Source organism: Sus scrofa, chromosome 14 (assembly GCF_054392235.1).
Source record: "Sus scrofa isolate SSC_HxYL_T2T_F1_AM1 chromosome 14, Sscrofa_HxYL_maternal_Yorkshire_Landrace_v2.0, whole genome shotgun sequence".
In the NCBI taxonomy this organism is placed as follows: domain Eukaryota; kingdom Metazoa; phylum Chordata; class Mammalia; order Artiodactyla; family Suidae; genus Sus; species Sus scrofa.
The window spans coordinates 105,236,013-105,263,856 of record NC_139396.1 but is presented as its reverse complement, the minus strand read 5'-3'; the positions used below and the strand labels follow the sequence as shown (position 1 = coordinate 105,263,856).

At 33.3% G+C, this 27,844-nt stretch overlaps 1 long non-coding RNA gene across 1 annotated transcript in view; it reads right to left on the bottom strand.

The window, feature by feature from the left end:
* Positions 1–434: 434 nt before the first annotated feature.
* The window catches only part of LOC146396915 (uncharacterized), a 343,709-nt gene continuing 316,299 nt past the window's right edge, over positions 435–27,844 (bottom strand). Inside the window, exon 4 of the long non-coding RNA XR_014828217.1 lies at positions 435–1,932. This is a non-coding gene — a long non-coding RNA (uncharacterized LOC146396915). The remainder of the gene's footprint in view (positions 1,933–27,844) is intronic.

The window sequence follows — 27,844 nt, the reverse complement described above, 5'->3', positions numbered from 1 at the left end:
AATTGTTAGAAGTTTTTGTTTTACTAAGCTTTTATAATAAAGCATTTTAATTATATATATGAAATTGTAGGAAAATATAATAACAGCAGTTAAAACGTACCATTTAGAATAACAGAAGAAAGTTAAACTAACCTAAACTTTTCCAATCTAATTTACTGCCAGCACATTTAAATGTTACCTTTCAATCCTAAATTCTTTATTCTTTTCAAGATGTGGGCACCCAGAGTCACTTCCTTAAAATGGGCTAGAAGTATTGGCCTATTGTCTTGCACTGAATTTTATGACCTGGGAAAACATTAGTCTTCACACTTAACAGAATCTTAGGAGACTTAGGAAAGCAAAGTATATCCTCTATTTGGAGTCAGACAACCTGGGCTCAAATCTTGACTCTGTTACTTGCTCACTGTATAAACATGAGTAAACCACTTCACCTATTTGAGTATCGTTTTCTTTATTTATAAAGCTAAGGTAATAATAATTGTGACTCTTCTGCAGAAATATTAAAAAGGAAACATGAGATAATGAATTTGGAGCATTTTGGTTATTATACAAGGGGTTATGACTACTATAATGAGCCATAATTCTCTCTGACATTTATGTGTAACAAGGAGTGTACTGACAACATAATAGAAGTTATTCACTCGAGTGCTGAGGTCTGTTCACACTTTTAGGCTTTCATTTGCAGGCCCTTTTCTTTTCTTCCTTTATAATTGCCCCTTTTCAATGGCAGCTTTTTGTTTTATTTAGGTAAAAGTGTCATCTGTCCTTCTCATTCCTCATGTTTATCAACTCAGATAATAGAACTCAAAGTACAGAATCACTGTAAGTACAGTTGATGAAATGACATTGAAAAGAGTTTGGACCAAGAAACACTTCAAGTCCTATCTCTGCCACTTGCTAGCCATGTGAACATGGGAAAGTTATTTGACACATTTATAAAAATGAGTAAGAAATACATATGTCAGAAAATAACTGTGATGATTATACTGAACGTAATGGGAATAACTACTGCTCCCCAGTAAAGTTCTGGGCTAAGATTCAATTTAGGTTGCAGTTAATCTCCCCCAAATAGCTGATGGAAACTGAAACATGTCTGTCCACCCTTTGCTAAGTTATACAGATTCCCCAGGGCCCGTGTGCATCCTGCTGAGAGAAGCCTGGTGAGGCCTGTTTTTGTGGAGTGTTAGGGTATGCCACCCACTATGGCCACTATAATGAAAGGGCTAGGTAGATGCTAATTTTCCCGAATTGTGTGCCAAAGAAGCAAAATTTGGCCAAAGCGGCTGATTCATTTCAATGGCTTGAGATGTAAAGATAACTTGTCTCCTGCAAAGACAAAGCAAAGGAACACAACTGGCTGATTTGGACCTGGTCTTAATGGTCTAGACTTATGAATCAGAGGCAAAGCCTGAGATATTTTTTTCAACCACCTTGTCTGACTCTTTCAAGTTAAGATTTTCTTTTCCCCTTTTACTTGTTTTATATTAAAAAAATAAAATAAGTATATTTATATTACTTTTTATTGGGGTTTTATAAAACCATTATCTCTATCAATATCTTCTGTTTAATATCTACCTGTTTTGTGCTCAGGGTTGATAAAAGTGAAAGAATCGTGATCCTGAACTGTGTGTGATGATTTCATAAAACATTTTGGCCAAGGTGAAATTCATTTTACCCGAACAAGTGACTGTGGAACTGCCAGAACTTGAGCATTTCCACCAATTGCTAAACAGGGCAATCTCACTGGAAGAACAAAGATAAGACTATTTGTAAAACTCCTGTACCCTATTTTGGAGCTGTTAAAAATCTGCATGCTTTATGTGCTGTTAAGTCAAGGTCTTGGGAAAATTCTCTGTTAGAACAGATAATCTGCCATCCTTTAGATTTGGCTAATTGACGTCTGCAGCTTCCAATGCACTTTCTTTCTGCAAACTCAAAAGATAAAACAAATGCACATAACTTACTGAACCACCTTATCTGTTGTGTATTTCTGTTTTCAATGTCATTAGGATATCTCTTACTTTTAAAGGAAAACTGCACCTGTAATGAAATGTACTTGTTAATGGAAATCAGAAAGCCTGTGACAGTAGTGTACAGAAGAGAAACTAAGAGAATTTAGAGTGAAACATATGAAAGAATGTGTACCTTGGCAGTTTTAACAATTCAGAATATTCATGAAAACTAACAGTGAAATGTTTTCGGAGTATCTAGTAAATAAAATATATGACTCTGCCTTCATATATAAAAATTTAAGTTAATCTCTCATTACTCTCAGCTTTTTGTTACATTGTGTATATATGAATTTAGATCCAACCCAAATGATACTAGTCAGTAAGATGCAAGGAAACAAACATGAAGTTTAAGTACCACAGAAAGATTAGAATTTAGTCAACACTTTTGTTGCAAAACATGAAAAAAACAGTTCTTCCCATTATGCGGAGGGCCCAATAAGGTGTGAAACAATTTTGTAAGAAATTATACAAATAATTAATTTGTTTATTTACTTTCTGGGACAGGATATACTACAACAATATATTTAAATGTGAATCTTGTACTCACTATATTTTAAGTAACTATAGAACATAATTTCTTTGATATAGCAACCTTTAAAGAGGAGTTCTCTTGTGGCAGAGTGGTTTAAGTTTCCAGCATTGTCACTGAAGTGGCTTGAGTCACTGCTATGGTGTGGGTTCGATCCCTGATCGGGAACATTCATGCTGTGGGAGCAGCCAAAAAAAAAAAAAAGAAAGAAAAAGAAAAAATGTCCTTACCACTGAGGAGCAGAGTTTTCATCTTTGGAAAAGACAGAGAAAAAATCATATTTGTGAAGCTACTCAAAAATCCTGTATTCCTGAATCAATTTAGAAGTATCAGCATTAACACATTAAGATTCTGTTTCCTGGATGGACACAATGACTATTCCAGTACCAAGGGCCATCCCTAGTGTCCATACTGAAAATTCTAAAAACCATACTTTTCTAAAATGAACCAAAGCTTCTTGCACAAGAAGCCTATCCAAGACTGGGACAAGAAATGTATAAGATAAGTGGGAAATATTTTGTCTTACCACATAGCAAGAATGTTCTCAAAGACTTCTAAAACTCAACTGAAAGGTTACTTCTAGCCAAAGATGGAACTCATTTCAGCTTCCTTTAGAAAAATGCTACTATAGATTTAAAGCCTGTATCAAAATCTGTAACATTATCATGAAAGTACAAAAATTATAAACCCATTGGTTATCTTTTAAGGATGCTAGGTATTCAACTGATCAGTCATAACATTGGTAAATAAAGGGAAAATATCCAGTGTTTAACTTGAATCTCCTTGTTTATTCCTGTTGTACTTCATGGCAACTGGCCAGATAAAGAGGAAAAATTTCTCATTAGAAAGTATTTAGCTAATCACAGTACCGTCGTGGCTCAGTGGTGAATGAATCTGACCAGGAACCATGACGTTGTGGGTTCTATCCCTGGCCTTGTTCAGTGGGTTAAGGATCCGGCAATGCCATGAGCTGTGGTGTAGGTCGCAGACACACCTTGGCTCCTATGTTGCTGTGGCTCTGGCATAGGCTGATGGCTACAGCTCCAATTAGACCTCTAGCCTGGGAACCTCCATATGCCGTGGGTGTGGCCCTAGAAAAGGCAAAAAGACACACCAAAAAAGTATTTAGCTAATAAATGAACAAGTAATTACAAATATGAATGACAGCATTTTCAATATCTAGTGAAATAGAGGATCAGGACAATAATAATTAATAGGCACTAACATCATAAAGAGGCACAAGCGGATTATATGCCCCTTTTAGAAAATCACAACTCCATTTATAAAGTGTTTTTTTCCAAAAGACATCAATTCAGAATCATATAAAGCTTGATAGATCTGTTTATTGTCAGTTGCATCATTTGAAACTATTTTATCCCATTCTGTAAGTTGTCTTTTTGACTTCTTTTTGGTTTCCTTTGCTGGCAAAAGCTTGTCAGTTTGATTAGGTCCAATTGGTTTATTTTTGCTTTTATTTCTGTTGCTTTGGGAGACTGACCTGGGAAAATATTTGTCAGGCTGATGTCAGAGAATGTTTTGCCTCTGTTCTCTTCTAGGAGTTTGATGGTGTCTTGTCTTATATTTAAGTCTTTAAGCCATTTTGAATTTATTTTCATGCATGGTGTGAGGGTGTGTTCTAGTTTGATTTGCAATGCAGCTGTCCACGTTTCCCAGCAATGCTTGCTAAAAAGACTGTCTTTTTCCCATTTTATGTTCTTGCCTTCTTTATCAAAGATTAATTGACAGTAGGTGTCTGGGTTTCTTTCTGGGTTCTCTCTTCTGTTCCATTAGTCTGTCTGTCTGTTTTGGTACCAGTACCACACTGTCTTGATGACCGTGTCTTTGTAATATTGCCTGAAGTCTGGGAGAGTTATGCCTCCTGCTTGGTTTTTGTTTCTCAGGATTGCTTTGGCAATTCTTGGTCATAAGAGGTTCCATATAAATTTTTGGATTTTTTGTTCTAATTCTGTGAAAAATGCCATGGGTAATTTGATATGGCTTAATGTCTAAAATATACAAACAACTTATACAACTCAACAGCAAAAAAGCCAGTCACCCAATGGAAAAATGGGCAAGAGACCCAAATAGACATTTCTCTAAGGAAGATATACAGATGGCCAACAAGCACATGAAAAAATGCTCAACATCCCTGATTATAAGAGAAATGCAAATGAAAACTACCATGAGATACCACCTCACACCAGTCATAATAAGTCCACCATAACAAATGCTGGAGGGGGTGTGGGGAAAAGGGAACCCTCCTGCACTGTTGGTAGGAATGTAAACTGGTACAACCGCCATGGAGAACAGTATGGAGGTATCTTAGAAAACTAGACATAGAATTACCATATGACCCAGCAATCCCCCTCTTGGGTATATATATATGGACAAAAATTTCCTTGAAAAGACATATGCACCCGCATGTTCATTGCAACACTATTCACAATAGCCAAGACATGGAAACAACCCAAATGTCCATCTATAGAGGATTGGATTAGGAAGATGTGGTATGTATACATGATGGAATACCACTCAGCCATAAAAAAGAATGAAATAATGCCATTTACAGCAACGTGGATGGAACTAGATACTCTCATTCTGAGTGAAGTAAGTCAAAAAGAGATAGACAAATACCATATGATATCACATATTTGGAATCTAATATATGACACAAATGAACCTTTCCTCAGAAAAGAAAACCAGGGACTTGGAGAATAGACTTGTGGTTGCCAAGGGGGAAGGGAGGGAGTGGGGTGGATTGGGAGCTTGGGGTTAATAGATGCAAACTATTGCATTTGGAATGGATTAGCAATGAGATCCTGCTGTGTAGCACTGGGAATTATGTCTAGTCACTTATGATGGAGCATGATAATATGAGAAAAAAGAATGTACATATGTATGTGTAACTGGGTCACCAAGCTGTACAATAGAGAAAAAAAAAATAATGTATTGGGGAAATAAAAATAAATAAATAAATAAAAAGACCTGTTTATTGCATATAAAAGAAAGAAAAAAATGATGAGTGATACCATGGGAATGAATCAGAAAACATAGGCTCTCAGAGACTCTAAAAGACAAATGACCTTTTTCTCTCAGTAAACTATAGCTAGAGAAGAAAAAACATGGTTTGGAAAACTTTAGACTAAAAGACATTTAAGAGGTAAAATCAATCAACTGCAATGTAAAAAGCTTATTGGGTTTTAATCTAAATAAACTGTACAAAAGTTGTATTTAATTATATAGAAATAACGTTCCTACAAAAACTGAAAAAAAGAAAGTTATTCAAAGGCATCATAAAGAAATGACGTCACAATTTAAAAAAGAATAAAATAATGGCATTTGCAGCAACATGTGTGGGAGAAGGATGAAACAGGGGTTTGGAATTTGCTTATGCACATTGAGGTATCTGAACTTATTGGCCAATGGGTACCTGCTGTATAGTATAGGAAACTCTACCCAATATTCTGTGATAATCTATGTGGGAAAAGAATCTGAAAGAGAATGGATGTGTGTACAGGTATAACTGAATCACTTTGTTGTACAGATGAAATTATCAGGACATTGTCAATGAACTGTACTTCAATAAAACTTTAAAAAATGGGACTTCCCATGTGGCTCATAACATAACTACTTGGCATTGCTTCTACAGTGGCTGTGGCTTGACCCCTAGCTCGGGAACTTCCATATGGCACAGGTGTGGCTGCTTGTTTAAAAAAAAAAAAAAAAAAAAAAAACTTTAAAAAATGGAAAAAATAATATTCTGGTAACAGAACAATCATCTTAGAGTATAAAAAAAATAGACACCTACTGTCCTTAAAAGTAGCAACAATATCTAGTATTGGCAAGAATATGGGTTAAATGCAATACTTATACATTGATGTCCAGGGTAGAAATTAATGCAACCGCCTCGGAAATGTTTGAGATTATCTTCTAGAAATAAACAAATTTGTACCCTATTACTAAGTGCTATGTGAAACAATTCACAATTGTTTTATAATTAAGCAATGGAAATCAATAGAGCAATGCTAAAGAGTGAACCACTACTGTATGAAATACCATGGATAAGACTCAAAAATAAAATGCTGAGCAAAGGAAACCAAGCATAAAAGAGTAAAACTCTGAGTTCATTCATCTGACATTCAAAAACAGGCAAAACTAATGTTATGCTGATGGAGGTCAGCAGAGTATTGTCAATTTCAACAGTCAAGATAATGATACTGTTTTTACATTAAAGAGGTTCTAAACATTTAGTTACACATACTGAGAAATTTATAACTAAAATTACATAGTAGCTAGGATTTGCTACCTGACAATCTAGAAAAACATAGCCCCAAACCAAATGAAGCACACAGTGGCAGAACTGAAGGGAGAATTCAATTGTTCTGCAGTAAGAGCTGGAATTTTTAATATTCAACATTCAATAGTGTTTACGACAGCTAGGCAGAAGATCAAAAAGGAAATAGATAATGGGAATGACACTGTAAACCAACTAGACCTACATAGTCCTCAATCCAACACCACCACAAGAAATATTCTCCAGACTGGGCCATGTGCTAGGACATAAAATAAACTAAAGACTTGAAATTATGCCAAGTACGTTTTCCGACCACAGGAGAATGACAAGAAATTAATAAAAGAAAGGAATATGGAAAATTCAAAAATATGTAGAAATTCAAGAACGCATTCTTAAATAACAATGAATCAAAGAATAAATTGTAAGGCAAATTAGATGACTAAAAGTGAAAAAAAAAAAAACTAAAGCATGAGCTAAAGCCTTGCTTAGATGGAAATTTACTGTGAATTCCTATTTCTCTAAGAAGAAAAGTCTCAAAATAATCTAAAATCCCACCTTAAAAGCAGGAAAAGAAGAGCAAGCCCAAACATAAATGACAAAAATGAAATATATTAAAGCAGCAGTAAGTGAATTGGAAAATAGGAAAATAAAGTTGACAACAACAAAAAGTTGTTTCTTCAAAAAAAAAAGCAACAAACCTTTAGCAAAACTGACAAAGAATAGGGAAGAGTTAAATTACTAAATCTAGGAATGAAAAAGAAGACATTGCTACCAACTTTACAGAAATAAAAAGGATTATGAGGGAATACTATGAAAACATGAATGCTACCAAATTTAATAACCAGATGATATTAAAAAACAATTTAAAACCATCAAAAAACAAATAAACCAATAATAAGTAAAGAAAATGAATTATAAAAATCACAAAAAGCTAGGACAATTTTACAAAATAATGCCACTCTTTCACAAATTCTTTAAAAAAGTAGAAGAGGAGGAAATACTTTCTGACTCATTCCAAATTTATCATAACACTAAAACCAGACAAAAACATTATGAGGAAAGAAAACTGTAGACCAATATCTCTTATTAACAGAGACAAAAATATCCTCAACAAAATACTAGAAAACTAAATCCGGCAACATGTAATAAGGATAATATCGTGACAAAGTGAGACTTGCACTAGAAAGGCAAGGTTGGTCCTACACATGAAATGCAATGGGAGTTCCTGTCGTGGTGCAGTGGTTAACGAATCTGACTAGGAACCTTGAGTTTGCGGGTTCAATCCCTGGCCTTGCTCAGTGGGTTAAGGATCCAGCGTTGCCGTGAGCTGTGGTGTAGGTGGCAGACGTGGCTTGGATCTGGCATTGCTGTGGCTCTGGCGTAGGCCAGCATCTACAGCTGCGATTGGACCCCTAGCCTGGGAACCTCCATATGCCACAGGAGTGCCCTAGAAAAGGCAAAAAAAAAAAGAAAAGAAAAAAAAAAAAAGAAATGCAATGTACCATATTAGTAGCATCATAAGCAAAACCCATCTGGACATAGAGATCAAAGGAACAGAACTGACAGACCAAAAATAAAGTCATTACATCTATGGCAAATTAATTTTTGCCAACAGTGCCAAGACCATTAAATGGGGGAAAAACTGTTCCTTAAAATACAAACACAGAATTATCACAAGTTCCAGCAATTTCATTTCTATGTAAATACTCATGAGAATTGAAAACATATATTCATCTAAAACCCTCTACACAAACACGCACAGCAGCATTATTCACATAGCTAGTAAGATAAAATAATCAAAATGTCCATCAATTGATGAGTGGAAAAACAAAATGTGAAATAACCATACAATGGAATGTTATAAACTATGAGAAAGAATGAAATACCAATGCATGGTTTAACGTGGATGAATGTTGAAAACATTGCACTATGAGATATAATCAGATGCAAAAGGTCACATCACATGATTCCATTAATATAACATTCAGAATAGGCAAATTCATAGAAACCAAAATAGATTTGTGACTGCAGGGGCTGGGGGAGAGAGAAATTAGAGGTCACTATAATGTCTATAGGATTTCTTTCTTGGGTAAAAATTTCATCATTCTAGCACATATACTAAGAATGACTAAACTATATATTTTAAAAGGGTGAAATTTATGATATGCGAATGATATCCTCACCCCTCCAAAAAGGATGTGAGCTGTTTTGTTTTGTTTTTTCTTATTCTGGAGGGCCATAAATTAAACAGTATTGAGCATAAATTGATCATATATGAGGCATAGTGATATGTACATGTATTTTCACTGTATTATTCTTATTTATCTAGGTTTGGAATTTTCCATGAAAAAGTTTTTTCTTTTTCTCAAAATAAGCAAATAATTTCCTGTAGATAGTGCACAGAACTGTAAAATATTAATTTCCATGGTACCTCCTAATCTTGTAGTACCTATACTATGTTGAAACTCCAAATGAAGTTGAAATAGTATACTTGATTTATCTAAGAATGAAATATTTTCAAATGAACCAATGGACACTTAAGAAGCCTTGATTCCGTAACCAAGAACTTCATACTCTTTTGTCGTGAGACATGTTTCTATAATATTTTCTTAGCCTCTTTGCTGAAAATTCCATCTTGTCCTGCTTTACTTTACCCCACCTTCCTGCTTGAAAAACAGTCACAGTGCTGGTGAATGACTTAAGCTTAAGAACAAAGACCTAAAAGCATAAGTTATTCATAGGGTCAGCTGAATGAGGACATAATGCATTGGTCTAGGCATGCTGGACCTGTGCAGATAGACGGCATGATATATCCTCTAAAGAATAAGAGAAAGAGGAGGCTCATGGCTCCAAGGGGTTTATGAGGGGTTGTTAGCAGGATATGCATTAACAAGGAGAACCAGGAACAAACCTAGGTATGCTGGGTTGCTGCTACAGAAGCACAATGATGATTCTCTAGATGCTATGCATAGATAGCTGACACCAAGCTTCTTCAAATGCTAATGATTGTTAAATGCTTAAAGGTCAGAATAAAAGCTTAATCAGCAACTGGCTTTGTGACTTTTAAAATAACTTAAAAAACCTATATCCTGCACCTACAACCCCCTCCTCACTCTTAATCCTCAAGAGCACAATAAAAGGAGTGTGGTTTCTTGAGGCAGGCTCTTAGTCCCTGAAACCTTTAGTCCCCCTGTTTGGTTCCCACCTTTACTTAAGATAAATGTCTCTGTGTCTTGTTTTATGTTAACTTTTTTCCTTAAGTTTCACAGCACCCATTCTTCAGCCCCATCCTGCTGAGCTGGTCTCAGCAGTCTTTCAATTTCTATAATTTCAATTCAATCATCATGTTTATCCCATTATCTATTTCATACTATATAGAGATTTAAATCTATGGTATGTTGGTCACTTTATATAAGGAGTTTTTGAATGCTGCATTCCTTCTGTGTGTTTAAAAAATATTTAAATGAAAATATATATGACACTTTTTAAAATTTTCATTGTTTTTAATTTTCTGTGCTTGAGAAATTAATGAAGCCTTTTGGGTTTTCTCTGGAAATCAAAACCTTCTAATATAATGAAGAAGAAGTAACATACTCTAACAAAATACATGCTGATAAGAAACAGATTACTTGTTAATTATAATTGCAATATTACATAGTAGTGGAGTGACCTTTAGTTACCCGTATGGCTTAAATACAATGAATGAATGAAGCGATTTTTTGTTTGTTTGTTTTCTGGGAATTCATACTAAGATTGAGGCCAGGCAACAGCTGCTTTTATGAAAAATGAAAAATTTGAGCATCTGAGTACTTCTGAATAGCCAGATGTTTTCCATTAGACAACAAAGCTCCTAAAAAATTTAAGTTTAATACCTTCAACCCATGGGGAGACTTTGTCTCTCTCCTGCTGAATAACCAACACCAGGCAAGATACATGGCAATTAGATTAAATGTCTAGATCTACAAAATACTACCATGAGTTTTTGAGAGATGTTATTGTATCATTTTACTTAGGTACATCAAAACATTGTTTAGAGAGTTTCTGAAGAATATATATATTTTTGCTTTTTAGGACTGCACCTGAGGCATATGAAGGTTTCTAGGGGTCTAATCGGAGCTACAGCGGCCAGCCTATGACACAGCCACAGCAAAGCCAGATCCAAGCAATGCCTGTGACCTCCACCTCAGCTCAGAGCAATGCCGGATCTTTAATCGACTGAGCAAGGCCAGGGATCAAACCCGCAACTGCATAGTTTCTAGTCAGATTCGTTTTCACTGCACCATGCCGAGAACTCCATGAAAAATATTCTTACTTAAATTATTTGTCTTCTGCAGAATAAAACTTGAAATTGCTTTCCTAAATATATTACTTCCCTATAATAAATATCTAAATTTCATATGGATGAATGATATATTGAAAGAATTCTGGAAAGATAAAGTGAATGTTACTGAGTATCTACAATGTTCCAAGCACATTACTAATCCATATATATAGAAATATATGTGACAACTAATTCAGTGTAAAAGAAAATGTGGTCCCATAGGATGTCTTTTATATAGGACCAACCAACAAAAGATCATTCGATATCTAAAAAATCTATGCAGAAAATTTGAAAATAACTATATTGATAGGAAGATTCACTATTATAAATGTATTCTTGGACTAATTAAAATTTAATGTACTTGTAACTAACATCTTATTATTTATGGAACTTATTTTGTAAGTAATAAAATTCATATGGAAGAGAATAGAAACAAGGAGTTACCAAATCTTGAAGAAAAAACAATATACAAGGATTTTAAGATATATTTCATAGCTATAGTTATTGAGACAGTATTTACTCATGAACAGCAAAGAATGGACTCATGAATATACACATTTGTAAATTATAAAATATCAGTTACTTCATATGCATAAATATAAATAACGCCAAAACGCTCTAATTGGAACGTGTGAAAACAAATTTTAGTAGAAAGAAAATATATTGGCTTTTTTTGTTTGCTTGTTTACACTTACTAATTAGTTTAGCATTATAATGTTTGGGAAATTTTCACAAAAATTCAATAAAATTGATGTCATTTGTTAATAGAACCTACAATAGTTTGTGGTAACTCATACATTCTCTTTGTTCTCAGGAGAATTTATAAGATAATGGAAGAAAAAAATTTCCTTAGAAGGAGGACCACTGAATCTTAGATTTCTTCTCCTCTTTCAAAGGCTTTATTCTCTCTTTTTTTTTTTTTTTTTTTTTTTTTTTTTACCTCTTATGTGATTTGATACAGAAACCAAGGAAGTATTAACCTGTAAGAGGCCTGAAACTCTTTAGGAAGCAGCCGAGGTAGAGCTAGAGTAAACTTTAAAAATCTGTCCTAACTATAAGGGTTAACACAAGGAATAAAATAACCTTCTTCGAATATCAACTGATTTAACCAGTATAGGATATCTGAAAGAAATTTTGAATCAAGTATCAATGGTTAATGAAAGCTGTGTATTTTGTAATGAGTCTTCTGTTCTGTATGCACAGAATTTCTGATCCTGATTCTGAGATAGACATTATCACTTTCAATATTGAAAAGGGAAAATTGATGACAATAAAATGAATGTAATGTCTATGTCCAGATATTTAATTGGAAATACTAAAATTTGATTTCAAATTTACCTGTCTTCAAAGCTTATTCTGTTGCACCTCAAATTAAAATTCATGAAGGAAGAATATTTTTCCCCAAGGGGGAAGCACATCTCTGGAAACAAACTAAAGTTCAACACAGAATAGAAAGTCATTTCTTTCTGCTAATTAAGTCTATATTATGGGAAGGAATGATAACATGCATAAGTACATAAAAGTTAGAAAAAAAACAAGATTCACCCTTGGCAAGAAATATTAAAGACATTAAATATTTTTATACTGAACTCACCACATCATTTAGTAGCAGAAGAAAGATCCTGAATCAATGATTAAAACCTTGATTACTCAAAACTAAAAGCACTACCACCCTACAGGTAAAGCATTTGCTATTGAGAAAACTATTACATTTTGCCAATGTTTTCCCATAACTATATCACATACTTTATGTTTTACATTTGCACATTACTCCAAAGGATTGATATAGACTTAAATCTTCATATATATAACATATTTGATAGAATAAAAATATTACAGATCATTAATAATATAAAAGAAATTCCAGAAAATATGCAAAACTGAGCAACTATATCCAAATTCTCTCCTTACATATTAGTCTGATAATACCATACATAGCATGCATTTAAAAAAAAAAAAAAAACTCCATTAGTGACAGTAAAAAGCAAAGGAGAATCTCCAAGTACTATAGACTTTAGCTACTTAATTTATTGTCAGAGTGAAGGAAAAGTCAATACATCTAGTCATTTACCTTAGGTAAAGTTCCAACCACCTACCTGCAACAGATTAAATCAATGAATAAATATGTCTTCATATGTTCAAAAAGTAAGAGATGAAAGTAGGGTGTTAAAGTATCCCGCTATTCTTGTGTTACAGTCTCTTTCTCTTTTGATGGCTGTTAGCCTTTGCCTTATACATTGATTTGCTCCTATGTTGGGTACATATATATTTATAATTATTATATCTTCTTTTGGATTGATCCTTTGATCATTTGCAGCGACCTTTATCTCTTGTAACAGTTGTTATTTTAAAGTATATTTTGTCTGATATGAGTGTTTCTACCCCAGCTTTCTTTTGATTTTCATTTGCATAGAGTGTCTTTTTCCATCCCCTCACTTTCAGTCTGTATGTGTCCTTAGATCTGAAGTGGGTTTCTTGCAGACAGCATTTATATGGGTCTTGCTTTTGTATCAGTGGGTTTCTTGCAGACAGCATTTATATGGGTCTTGCTTTTGTATCAGTTCAGCCAGTCTATGTCTTTTGGTTGGAGAATTAAACCATTTACATTTAAGGTAATTATCAATGTGTATGTTCTTACTGACATTTTGTCAATTGTTTTGGATTTGTATTTTGAGTCTTTTTTTATTCCTTTCCTCTTTTGTTCTCTTCATTGTATGTAAAATAAATAAGCAAGAAGGAACTACTACATAGCATAGGGAACTCTACTCAATGTTCTGTAATAACTTATAAGGGAAAGAATCTGAAAAAATAAAAGAATATATAACAATCACTCTGCTGTACACCTGAAACTAACATAACATTGTAAAACAACTATACTCCAATAAAATATTAATTTAAAAAGTCATGGACTTGGAGAATAGACTTGTGGTTACCAAGGGGGAGGAAGAGGGAGCTGGATGGATGGGATGCTTGGGGTTAATAGATACAGACTATTGCCTTTGGAATAGATTAGCAATGAGAGCCTGCTGTGTAGCACTGGGAACTATGTCTGGTCACTTATAATGGAGCATAATAATGTGAGAAAAAGAATGTATACATGTATGTTAACTGGGTCACCATGTTGTACAGTAGAAAATTGACAGAACACTGTAAACCAGCTATAAAGGAAAAAAATTTAAAAATTTTAAAAAAATTAAAAATTTTAGTCTTATCAAACAGTAAAAAAAAAATAAATAAAATAAACAAAAATAACAAAAAATAGATCACTTAACAAAATTTAAGAGGAACTTCCCCAATGGAACACAAAATATTTTGAAAACAACAATAACAACCTGAATATACATGAGAGAAAATTAATATCAGAAAAAAATAAGATTAAATGATATTACTGTACAAGAAAGAAGTGAAGTAATACACATATGTAAGCAAAAAATAAATTTCTAAAAATGAACTAAACATTATGAATATAAAAATTCTGAGCAATCATTGTTTGTTACTATTTTAATTCCACTGTGGTCAAAGAATATATTCTGCACAATTTCTTAGATAGGAATAGTCTCCCAAGACTGAACCAGGAAGAAACACAAAATATGAACAAATTATCAGAAATGAAATTGAATCAATAGTTTAGAAACTCCCCCAACAAACAAAAGTCCAGGACCAGATGGCGTCACAGGAAATTCTATCAAATATTTAGAGAAGAGTTAACACCCCATTCTTCTGAAACTATTCAAAAAATTGCAGAGGAAGGAATACACCCAAAGTCATTCTATGAGGCCATCATCACGCTGATACCAAAAACAGACAATGATATCACAAAAAAAGAAAATGATAAGCCAATATCACTGATGAACATAGACACAAAAATCTTTGACAAAATCCTAGCAAACAAATCTTATAATACATTCAAAGGATCCTGCACCATGATCAAGTGGGACTATCTCAGGGATGTAAGGATTTTTCAGTATCCACAAATCAATGTGATAAACCACAATAACAAAATGAAGAATAAAAACCATATAATGATCTCAATAGATGTAGAAAAAAAGCTTTTAATAAAATTCAACATCCATTAAAAAAAAAAAAAAAAAAAAACTCTTCAGAAAGCAGGCATACAGGGAACCTACCTCAATATAAAGAAGGCCATCTATGAAAAACCCAGAACTAACATCATACTCAATGGTGAAAAGCTGAAAGCATTTCCTCTAAGATCAGGAACAAGACAAGGATGCCAACTCTCACCACTTTTATTCAACATAGCTTTGGAAGTCTTAGCCACAGCAATCAGAGAAGAAATAAAAGAAATCCAAATTGGAAAGGAAGTAAAACTATCACTGTCTGCAGATGATAATATACATAGAAAATCCTAAAGATGTGACTAGAAAACTAGAGCTTATCAATGACTTAGGTAAAATTGAAGGATACAAAAGTAATATACAAAAATCTGCTGTATTTATACATGTTAATGATAAAGTATCAGAAAGAGAAATTAAGGAAACAATTAAGGAAACAATCCCATAGCATCAAAAATAGTAAGATAACTAGGTATAAACCTAAAGAGTCAAAAGAGCTATACTCCAACAACTAAAAAACACTGATGAAAGAAACTGAGATGATACCAACAAATAGAAAAATATACTGTATTCCTGGATTAAAGAATCAACATTGTAAAAATGGCTGTACTACCCAAGGCAATTGACAGATTCAATAAAATCCCTATAAAAACACCAATGGCATTTTTCACAGAACTAGAACAAATAATTTAAAAATTGTATGGAAACACCAAAGGACCCTAAGTAGCCAAAACAATCTTGAGAAAGAAGAAGAGAGCTGGAGGAATCACACTCTCTGGCTTAAGACTATACTACAAAGCTACAGTCATCAAAAGAGTATTGTACTGGCACAAAAACAGACACACAGACCAATGGAACAAGAGAGAAAACCCAGAAGCCCACACATTTAAGTTCAATTAATCTATGACAAAGGAAGCAAGAATACACAATGGGGAAAAGATTGTCTCTTCAGTAAGTGGTGCCAGGAAAGCTGGGCAGTTACATGAAAAAGAATAGAATTAGGACATTTTCTAACACCATACACAAAAATAAATTCAAAGTGGGAGTTCCCGTCGTGGCTCAGTGGTTAATGAATCTGACTAGGAACCATGAGGTTGCAGGTTCGATCTCTGGCCTTGCTCAGTGGGTTAAGGATCCAGCGTTGCTGTGAGCTGTGGTGTATGTTGCAGATGCGGCTTGGATCCCATGTTGCTGTGGCTCTGGAGTAGGCCGGCAGCTACAGCTCTGATTCGACCCCTAGCCTGGGAACATCTATATGCCATGGGAGCAGCCTAAGAAATGGCAAAAAGACAAAAAAAAAAAAAATTCAAAGTGGATTAAAGACCTATATATATAAGACTAGATCCTACAAAACTTAGAGGAAAACATAGACAAACATTCTTTGACATACATTGCAGCAATAATTTTTATTCTGGATGCATCTCCTAAAATGAATGAAATAAAAGAAACAAATGGAACCTAATTAAACTCAAAAGCTTTTGCACAGCAAACGAAACCATCAACAAAACAAAAAGACAACCTACTGAATGGGAGAAAATATTTCCAAATGGTATGACCAATAAAGGATTAATATCCAACATACAAAAACAGGTCATACTACTCAATATCGAAACAACAAACAAACCCAAATAATAAAAAAAAAAAAAAAGCGCAGAAGATCTGTACAGAAATTTTTCGAAAGAGGAAACGCAGATGGCCAACAGGAACTTGAATAGATGCTCAACATCAGTAATCATCAGAGAAATGCAAATCAAAACCACAATGAGATATCACCTCACACATGCCAGTAATGTCTATCATCGAAAAGACCATACATAACAAATTTTGGCGAGAATGTGGTGAAAAGGGAATCCTCACACTGTTGCTGGGAATGTAAATTGGTGAAGCCACTGTGGAAAACAATACAGAGGTTCCACAAAAGACTAAAAATAGAATTACCATATGATCCAGCGATTCTATTCCTAGGATATATCTGTAAAAAAAATCAAACTGAAAAAAATAATTTGAAAAATCACATGTATCCCAATGTTCACAGGAGCAATATTTACAATGGCCAAGATATGGAGGCAACCAAAGTGTCCATCAAGAGATGAATGAATAAAAATGATGTGATACACACACACACACACACACACACCACACTAGAATACAACTCAGCAATAAAAAAGAACAAAATTTTGTCATCTGCAGCAACATGGATGGACTTGGAAGGCATTATGCTAAATGAATTCAGTCAGACAGTAAAAGACAAACACTTTATGAGATCATTTACATATGGAATCTGAAAAATAAAACTTTCAAAAATAACAGAAAAAGAAGCAGACCCACAAAAAACAAATTGTTACTAGTTGATGGAGGCAATATAGTGGTGGGCAAGTAGGAAAAAAAATATTGAGTGTAAGGCAACAAGGATGCATTGTACAACTTGGGGAATATAGCTTTTGAAATAACTCTAAGTAGATTGAAAACTTTAAAACTATTTACAATTTTTTGGAGTTCCCATCATGGCACAGTGGAAACAAATCCAACTAAGAACCATAAGGTTGCAGGTTGGATCCCTGGCTCGCTCAGTGGGTTAAGCATCCAGCGTTGCCGTGAGCTGTGGTATAGGTCACAGGTTGGATCCCTGGCTCGCTCAGTGGGTTAAGCATCCAGCGTTGCCGTGAGCTGTGGTATAGGTCACAGGTGCGGCTCGGATCTGGCATTGCTGTGGCTGTGGTATAGGCTGGTGGCTACAGCTCCGATTAGACCCCTAGTCTAGGAATCTCCACATGTCACAGGTGTGGCCCTAAAAAAAAAAAAAAAACCTACTTACAATTTTTTGAAAAGGCAATTCTCATTTAAAGTGCTATTAACAAGTAAAAAATTTTTTAAATAAAAATGGTTATTATTAAAAAGGACAACACCAGATCGAGCCATATCTGTGACCGATGCTGCAGCTTGTGGCAACACCGAATCCTTAAACCAATGAGTAAGGCCAAGGATAGAACCACATCCTCACACAGACAACATCAGGTCCTTACTGAGCCACAACAGAAATTCCTGGGCATTTAAAAAATATATAACAATTGTTAAAAAACCTCATTTAAAAAAGTAGGGCAGTCTCATTTTAGTCCATACCACTGAAAGCCAAAAAAAAAATCTACATTAAGGAACAGCAGTTTTGGTCTTTGGTGAGAACACAATATTTTAAACTTTTTTTAAATTGTATTTTCTACTTCTCTACAAACACATTTACTGACTAATGATATAACGGTATGGCAACATCAAAGTATAGAACAGACTTTTTTGAAGAAATGATAACATTTAAATTTTATTTTTAATATCATCTGTAGGTGAACTCTTAACTTTAGCTTTTATTTTCTAAGGAATGTTAACATAAGAATTTTCTACTCAGGCCAATGTTACTAAGTATGAAGGAGATTAAAAAGCTGTCACTCAGATAATGTCTCTAAAAAAAATTATAACAGTACTTCACTCATGGAAAAACATTTCATAATATAGGCCTCAGTAAAAGGGAAAATCTATGGAAGTGTCTGTGAGCGATTTACCCAGTATTTTAAATTAATGTCTAAATAAATGTCTTAATAATCTAACAATCCAAATATCAAAGATACAGAGAAGGTAAAATATGATCTGCATTTAAATCTTTAGCATATTATAAGTCAATGTGTATTTGTTCCATGATAGAAATAACATGATACTAAATTCCTTATTTTCCTTGAGTGGTATAAATTGCTGATGCATTATTATGGTCATTGTTTTCTTTGCAAAATAAGGACCCAAACTTTTGGACTATTCAGAAGGAGTATTTCATAGAATCAATCTTTAACATTATTGTGGTTGGAGGGAAAGAAATGAGCATGCAAAAAATTTACAGATTTAAAAAATTAAAAATATAAAAGAATCCAACCCGAAGGCAACATTCTGCATCTGTTTACCCTGTTTACCCCAAGCTCCCAGTCCCTCCCAGTCCCTCCCCTTCCCCCTTGGCAACCACAAGTCTATTCTTCAAGTCCATGAGTTTCTTTTCTGTGGAAAGGTTCCTTTGTGCCATATAATAGATTCCAGACATAAGTGATGTCATATGGTATTTGTCTTTTTCTGACTTACTTCACTTAGTATGAGAATCTCTAGTTGCATCCATGTTGCTGCAAATGGCTGTACAGTAGGAAAATACATATATATATATATATAAATAAATGATTTAAAAACATATATATATATACATATATACATATATATATGTATATATATATATTTACACACATATATATATATATAAGAATAATGTATTCACTAGAGGTCACCAATTTCTTTGATAAGTGGGTGGTTGCAGGACTGATGGGGCCATAAGCGGTGAGGACAGAACTAGTGACTGCTAAGTGCATCTTTCAAAAATCTAATTTAAGGGAGTTCCCATTGTGGCTGAGCAGAAATGAATCCAACTAGTATCCATGAGGATGTGGGTTCACTCTCTGGCCTTATTCAGTAAATTGGGTATCCCGCATTGCTGTGGCTGTGGTGTAGGCCAGTGGCTACAGCTCTGATTCGACCCCTATCCTGGGAACTTCCATATGCCGCAGGTGCAGCCCTAAAAAGACAAAAAAAAAAAAAAAATCTAACTTAAGTATGGATATGTATTACTATTTCTTAGCTCCATATGATACACTGAAGCTTCAGTAGAACTGCACCAACTTCTTCAAGTCCCTGAAAATTAATAAAATGTTGCATGTCCTAAAAATTCATTTAAAAGTAGTACAAAACAAGTAAAACTGCTTTGCCACAGACAAAGCAAAGTATGAAAAACAGAAAGCTGACAAGATCTGAATGAGGAATGGGAACCAAACTCTGAAACATTCTGGAATGTACTTCCACAAGGCAAAGCCTATGTCTAATGCCTAGAGTGTTTGAGTATGTACCTGGAAAAGGAGCAGATATCAGGGTCACTTGTTGGGTTGTTACAGCAAAAGCTGCTGAGTATCTACCCTTCCACAGTCCCTCCTTCTTCAGTGACATAGCCACATCTGGGTAATGTATTTTTGGTGCTTGAGTTGGAGAGGCTGGGACACGCGTGCCCTGTACACTCCAGTAATGGCAAACTACTTAAGTCTAAAATGGCTATAAAGTTCTTTACTTAAAACTATAAAAATAAATTGAGAGTTACAAAACTAGAACTGAATAACTGTTGGGATTTGCTATGTTCTTGTATATGCCAACTTAATATTATTGAGATATTAATGCTCAAAATTAGTTAATATAGGGATGATATAATTAATGTTCCATAACAGCACTATAATTAAACTTCAATTAAATCTCACCTCGATTTTTCACTTAATATAGCACATGAATAGCAGTGTAGCGAAGTAAAATATGAAAGAACTGAGTATCAAAACACAAGAAACTATAGTAGGCATATTAAGTATTCCATATTCTTTCAATGAAAGCAAAAGTTAAGAAATCTCTTTTTTAAAGTGCTGTTGTGAAGGTTGTGATAACATTTGTGAAAACACTTTAGAAATTCTATCAAACTGTTATTAATGTTGGTTTTTGGCTAATTGTTGTCAGCATTATATTGTCTATCATTAGAGGTTAGGCTATACAAATGGAAGGAGTATTTAGTCTTGGAAAATATATACATTTCTGAAAAATGCTCATCAACTGTATCCCCTCCTAGACATCTTCTACAGTTTTAACATAATATCACTTTAAATAAGGCATAGAATTATTAAAACAATGTATTCCTTCATGCCTAATGTTTGAAGTAAAAAAAAATTATTAATTTCTAAGTTAAGACCATAAGAAAAGTTACACCTTTACAAAATTGATCTAAGGCAAAAATAAATAAATAAACAGATAAATAAATAAACCTATAGAAAAATAAATAAATAGAATTTCCCTATGCATTAAGGAAAAAAATCCAAATATATGACAAAATAAAGAAAAATGATTGACTTGGTAAGGTTTACCTACATTTAAGTGTGATTCTAATGTATTTTATATTTACTAATAAAAACCTAATTCTAACAAAAATAATTTCAGCTCTTAAATATAAATGACTTAAATTTCCATACAAGTGCTTTTAAAAAAATTCTTTTTATATTCTTTCTTATTTTCAATTCAGTTAAAATCTAGTGTCTTACAACTTGTTAATCATTATCCCACATATCCATGTAATATTAGAAAGTACCATTCAAAGTTTTTTACAGAATTGTATGAATGCCAACTATCACCTAATTTTCAACACCCTGGAACTTGTGTAACCTAGATAATGATTTTCCCAGCCTTAAATGTTTAAAGTGTTTATTTCTATCACTTTTACCTTTATCACTGCACAGCTTTTAAATTCATATGGTGATACCAATTGCTGCATCATTTTAAAAGAAAACAACTCACGTTAAGTACCCATCTTAAAAGCAGGTCAATGGCATAGCTATTTTGATGTTATTATAGATTTCATATACTCTTTATTTATTAATGGACTTAGAACTTCATGTTCTAAATTACTTTTATGTTTGAAATACTCAAAAAGACTTTTCTCATTCTTCAGTGCCATATGTCAGCATTTTTTCTTTTGACTCAATTCACTATACGGTTTTCACTAAAAGACTAAACTTCATCTCTAGGAAGTCGCTTTCTTGTTAAAATTTAGAATTCATTATGTTTTATTTTGTGGTATTACAAGCTTATAGAATCCTATCCAAAGTTACAAATTCAAACAATATGATCAAAGAAAGGGGTGATATGGTGTCAAATTTTTTCTAGGAATGTAAAATACAAATAGATGTTTATTGAAGAAATTTGGAAAATTTAGATTGTCACCAGATAAGCCAGCTATTCCTAACACTTAATATACACTCTTTTGGATTTCAGTTAATGCTCTTATATGGAAAAATTAGTGATGCATATATTTCTCATAATAATTAGATTAAAATATATATGAACTCAAAAGTTTGTCTTTTTAAAATTTTGTTTAATATATATGAATATTTTTCTTCTTATACAAATATGTTTATTTATACTAAACTAGCTGATCATATTTTTTAGCTAATTAGTTTCTCTTTATGCTATCATCTGAATCTCTTTTTAAGCTTATGTTTCTCTATCCAATGTTACATAGAAAATTCTTATTCTTCAAAGCTCATATCAAATGGTACTTCACCCATAATTATTCTACTATAATCCAGTCAGAAAATATATTCATTTATTTATTCTTATAGCACTTATTTCATCAGTTTTTATCCATTATAGTCTATTTTGTATTAAAATTTCTATGTATAGTAAATTAATACTATACCATGATTTACCTACAGCTGTAATTCTTAGGAACAAGCACAGTGTTCAGAATATAGTCCAAAATAAAAAGGATGATCAATAAATTCCAAATCATATTGAGTTTTTCAAAGGATATCAAACACAATTTTGGGTTTATTCCATTCTAATTTCTCTGGATAACTCAAGTTGAGATAAATAGGTAGATATATAGATATAGATAAAATACTATATATAACATATTTAAGGTATTGAGATTCATAAATATATTTGAGGAAGTATTATTTTTTACTACATATTTCTTGATATGGAAAGAAACACAATTAGTCTTTCTAAAGCACACAGTATTGGACAACTTCGTTGAAGTTGCTGGTGTGATCTTGGGAAGAATAAAAGAAATAGCAACATTCTGGAAAAGTTAGACTGTAGTAGTTGAGCTAAGGTGGACTCATTATGAGTAAATTAGAACACTCACCTGTTAGACATCAAGACTGTTTTCAACCATATAAGTGACAACACAGCCAAATGTAATTTAATCATGTTGTCAGTCAAAGATTTCATTGATAGGAAGAGAATTGTTGGATTTCTGTATAGTGAAATGCAATACTGTCAGCTGAACCGCCCTTCAAACAACTTATTCTTTCCTACTTCCTAAATTTGCCATCAAGAAGAAAATCCCAACTTTAGTGACTCAAAAAAGTCATTCTTCCATTTCCCTGTACTGCTTTTGTCATTGACAGTGCACATTTACAATTACAATAATGTTCTTTTACCTATATCCCATATACAGAAATTTAACAATGCAATTACATTGCTTCCAGTTTTGCAATTTCACTCTTAGGCAGAAGGCAGGAGGAAAAAAGAAGGGGAAAAAAGGGAGATAAAATATAAAAAGAATTAGAGATCACTCACAATTCTGAGAACTTAAAGCTTCCACAAGGGAGAAAACTGGGATTTATCAATGATTTTAAAAAGTATCTAGCAAGTGCTTTGAAAAAAAATCTATAGTCTAGGTATTTTCACCATTTTATACATAAAAAGAGGATCTGAGAAGTTTTACAAATTTCTCAATATTCCAAAAATGAAATAGTGAAAAGCAAATTCAAAGTCAGCTCTTTAAAGGTGTTACTGTTTTCACTCCACTGTCCTGTTTCCAAACTACAGAAGAATCATGTTCCACTCTCAACTAAATTCTTTATTTCTTAAAATACATCATGATATGGGAACAGTTCAAGACAAGTAGTCTAGATGAAAATGATGAAAAGCGCTGGAAAGATTTGAAGTTACTAGTATGATGACCTGATTGGCACCTCAGAATAAGTACCTGGCTCAGTTGTACCTATTACCCAAGACCTGATACACAGATATGGTCTGACCCTGCATTTAATACATGCTTCATGTGCAGACACAAAATAATGAGAAGAAAAATTAATCACATTCTAATTATTATCTCATTGAAGATGGTGGCTTAAGAAAGAGTATCTTGGTTTACATTATGATAGGATGCTACTTTTAAGATACATTAAAGTTTAATAAATACCTTACTTGTATAAAGGCATTATCTGAACTTGTATGTTTAATTCACTTCAACAATTCCTTTTGAAATAAGAAATGCATTTTAAAAATAAAAATAAATTTGTCCTTTATTTCAAAAATGGAAGACAGAAATGGATGTCATCAGTACATTGAAGTAAATTCAGATGGGGTTGCTGTAAAAGAAGTACTGAGAAGCTAATAATATGAAACATGTACAAGAAATCCTGCATGGAGAGTGTGTACACAGAATACCTTAGGAGAAAGACAAAACTAAACAAAAACAGAAACAAACAACAAAGAAAAATAAAATGATAAAACAACAAACCTCAGAGCAGAGGGTGCCAGTTCAGTCTGTGAGGCTCCAAAGAGAAGGATTTTGTGTAGAAATTTGGGCCAAGCTGTCAGCCTGTAAGTATGCCAAGGGAGGACCTGCAGCAGGGGTTACTATGTGAGACCTGTTGTGGGAGTCAAAGAAGGTAAGATGATCCCCACTATGATTAGTTTTTGACAATTACCACTCTTGAATCAGTGAACTGGCATGCCTGATCACCCACTTCCTTGCTGCCTCCCAAGCAACTGAATGGCAATAGAGAAAAATAAATAGCTAAAAACGTAAATATCTTCTTGTCTTATTGATTTAGACTAACACATATGAATAGGTAGCAACACAAATCTGACAAGAAATTCATAAATTCTTCAAAAAAATATACGGAAAGTTACACTAGCTTATAAGGAGGACACATCTGAAAAGTCAGTACTATAGCCTCCAATCAAGCAGCCTAAATTCCAGAAACAGTAGGAAATCTACACACCTTTTATATATTCCGTAAGACAGTAAAGTGAAAGTTCTAATTATAGAAAATGAACATCTGATATCAAATTAACAAATTTATAAAATATTATGATTTCATGTCATGAAAACCATCAAGAACAGAAATTCAAATAATTTTTTTAAATTAATTAAAGAAACTAACATGAGAGGCATATTGGTCTGAGATGCCAGAATTTCCAGAAGGAGGGATCGTCCAGAAAGTACTAAGTGAAAGATTATGAGAAGAAACCGCTACATAGAAAAAAAAAATCTTGAGTCAAAAAGAATCAAAAGGTATAGCTATTTATGTAGAGGAATTAATAAAGAGATACACCTAGAAAAATAATAGTGAGATTTAAAATTTTCCACAAATGAAAAATACCCTAAAAGCTATATATCGAAACCCCAAACAGGTTTATATCATATTTCTTATCTTCAATGTCTAATTTTAGAACCTAATGGAGAAAATACTTAGGTAGCAAATACCCAAGAATTTAATATGATAATATATTTTAACATTGTTTTATAATATTTTATTGATTATTCTAGTCACCATTCTAGCCACTCATTTCATTTATCAAGTGAAATGTTTTACTTCATTTAATAAAACAAGAAATTCTTTTTGCTGAGGCTTTTTAAACAAAGATCAAACTATTAAAGCTAAAGAAGGAAACTAAATCTAGAAATAAGGAGCTGATTGCTAAATAATAATAATTCTCTGGGTCCATGAAAAAAACGTATCTTAGAAAATAATAAAGGAAATAACAATATAAATATATTCAATGGTGTAATATTTTATTTATTTATTAAATTAGTTATGGCTGCACTTGTGGCATATGGAAGTTCCCAGGATAGGGGTCTAATAGGAGCTGCAAGCTGGCAGGCTACACCACAGACACAGCAACACAGGATCCAAGCTGCATCTACAAATCACCCCACAGCTTGAGGCAACGCTAGATCCTTAACCTATTGAGTGAGACCAGGGATTGAACTTGCATCCTCCTGGATACTAGTCAGAGTCCTAACCCATTGAGCCACAAAGGGAACTCCCTAATGATGTAATATTTAAATCAACATTTTATAATAATGTAAATGATTTGTAATTCCTACAAACTATGAATTTTACTAAAAACTGAAAGTTGATTTTGAATAACCTTAATAAAGTTGATAAAATTACTTTATATGTATAAAAGTAGATCAAAACAAATTATGATTAGTATATAAGGAGATCATACCTGTGTGAAAACTCAATACAAACATGAAATTTTCATATATATAGATTTCAAATATATGTATACACATATATGTGAATTCCTTGCCTTTAACAAAGCTCTTCATATGTAAATATAAACTTATTTTACAGTAAATTAATGATTGTTGGTGAGTGGTACAAGGAAAGAGACCTCCTTGTGTATTTGTAGGAGCTGTAACTTGGTATGATCTTTCTAAAGGGAAATTTGTCAGTAAGCAAACTAATGATCCCAAGTATGTGCTGTTTTTTAATTATTTGTATTATAACTTACTAACCCCTGAAAATTATATGTTCTTTTTCAGATGAATAAATTTTAATTTTAAAAACAGAATCATAAGAGTTCCAAAAAATATAGTAGAGATGATGCCTAAGTAATGTGTGAATATTTAAATTACTAAGAGGTTTAGATATTTCTAAGCATAGAGAATAGGATCCTGATTTATAAACATATTCTCCATCATTGGTTATTGGATGATCTGTCTTTCCCCACTGATTTGAAAATACCATTTTCATTTTCTTACTGAATTAACACATTTATAGAAACTATTTGGGGGACACTTTATATTAAAACAAACTGTCTTGTATATTTGGATCTACTTGGGGGCATTAGTTTGCTCATTGCCAAATTTCCCTTCAGAAAGATCATTCCAAGTTACAGCTCTGAAAAACACACGAGCAGATCTATTTCCTTGTACCATTCACCAACAATCAAATAACAAGTGATGGAGAAGGTGTGGAGAAAAGGGAACCCTCCTACACTGTTGGTAGGAATGTAAATTGGTACTGCCAGTAGGGAAACAGTATGGAGGTTCCTCAGAAAACTAAACATAGAACTATTATATGATCCAGCAATCCCCCTCCTGAGCATATATCCAGACAAAATTTTCACTGTAAAAGATATATGCACCCCTATGGTCATTGCAGCACTATTCACAATAGCCAAGACATGTAAACAAATTAAATGTCCATCAACAGATGAATGGATTAAGAAGTGGTATATATACACAATGGAACACTACTCAGCCATAAAAAGAACAAAATAACACCATTTGCAGCAACATGTATGCAACCAGAGATTCTCATACTAAATGAAGTAAGTTAGGAGGAGAAAAGACAAATACTATATGATATCACTTATAGGTGGAATCTAAAATAAGGCGCAAATGAATCCATCTATAGAAAAGAAACAAACTCATGTACCTCGAAAACAGACTTGTGGTTGCCGAGGGGGGTGGTGAGGGCGTGGGATGGACTGGGAGTTTTGGATTAGTAGATACAAACTATTGCATTTGGAGTGGATAAGCAATGAGGTCCTGCTGTATAGCCCAAGGAGCTATATCCAATCACTTGTGATGGAGCATGATGGCAGATATTATGAGAAAAAGAACATATATATATATGTGTGTGTTTATGTGTATATATGTGTATATACATATAACTGGGTCACTTGCTGCACAGCAGAAATTGAGAGAACACTGTGAATCAACTATAGTAAAAATATTTCTTTAAGAAAAAATAATAAATGGAATAAATATAAAGTAGCCTGAGCCCAGAACCTGGCACAGAGTAATTGTTAAATAAATGGTAGCTCTTCATACAATACTTCAGTTGTGAAGCAGTGTAAGCTCCAGTGTTGACTAATTTTTTCCTTTGAAAATTTTCTCTGCTCTGAATACTTGAAATTTCTGAGATCTGTGTGACTTGTTTCCATTCTAAGGAAGAATCCAGGAGAATGACCTCTTAG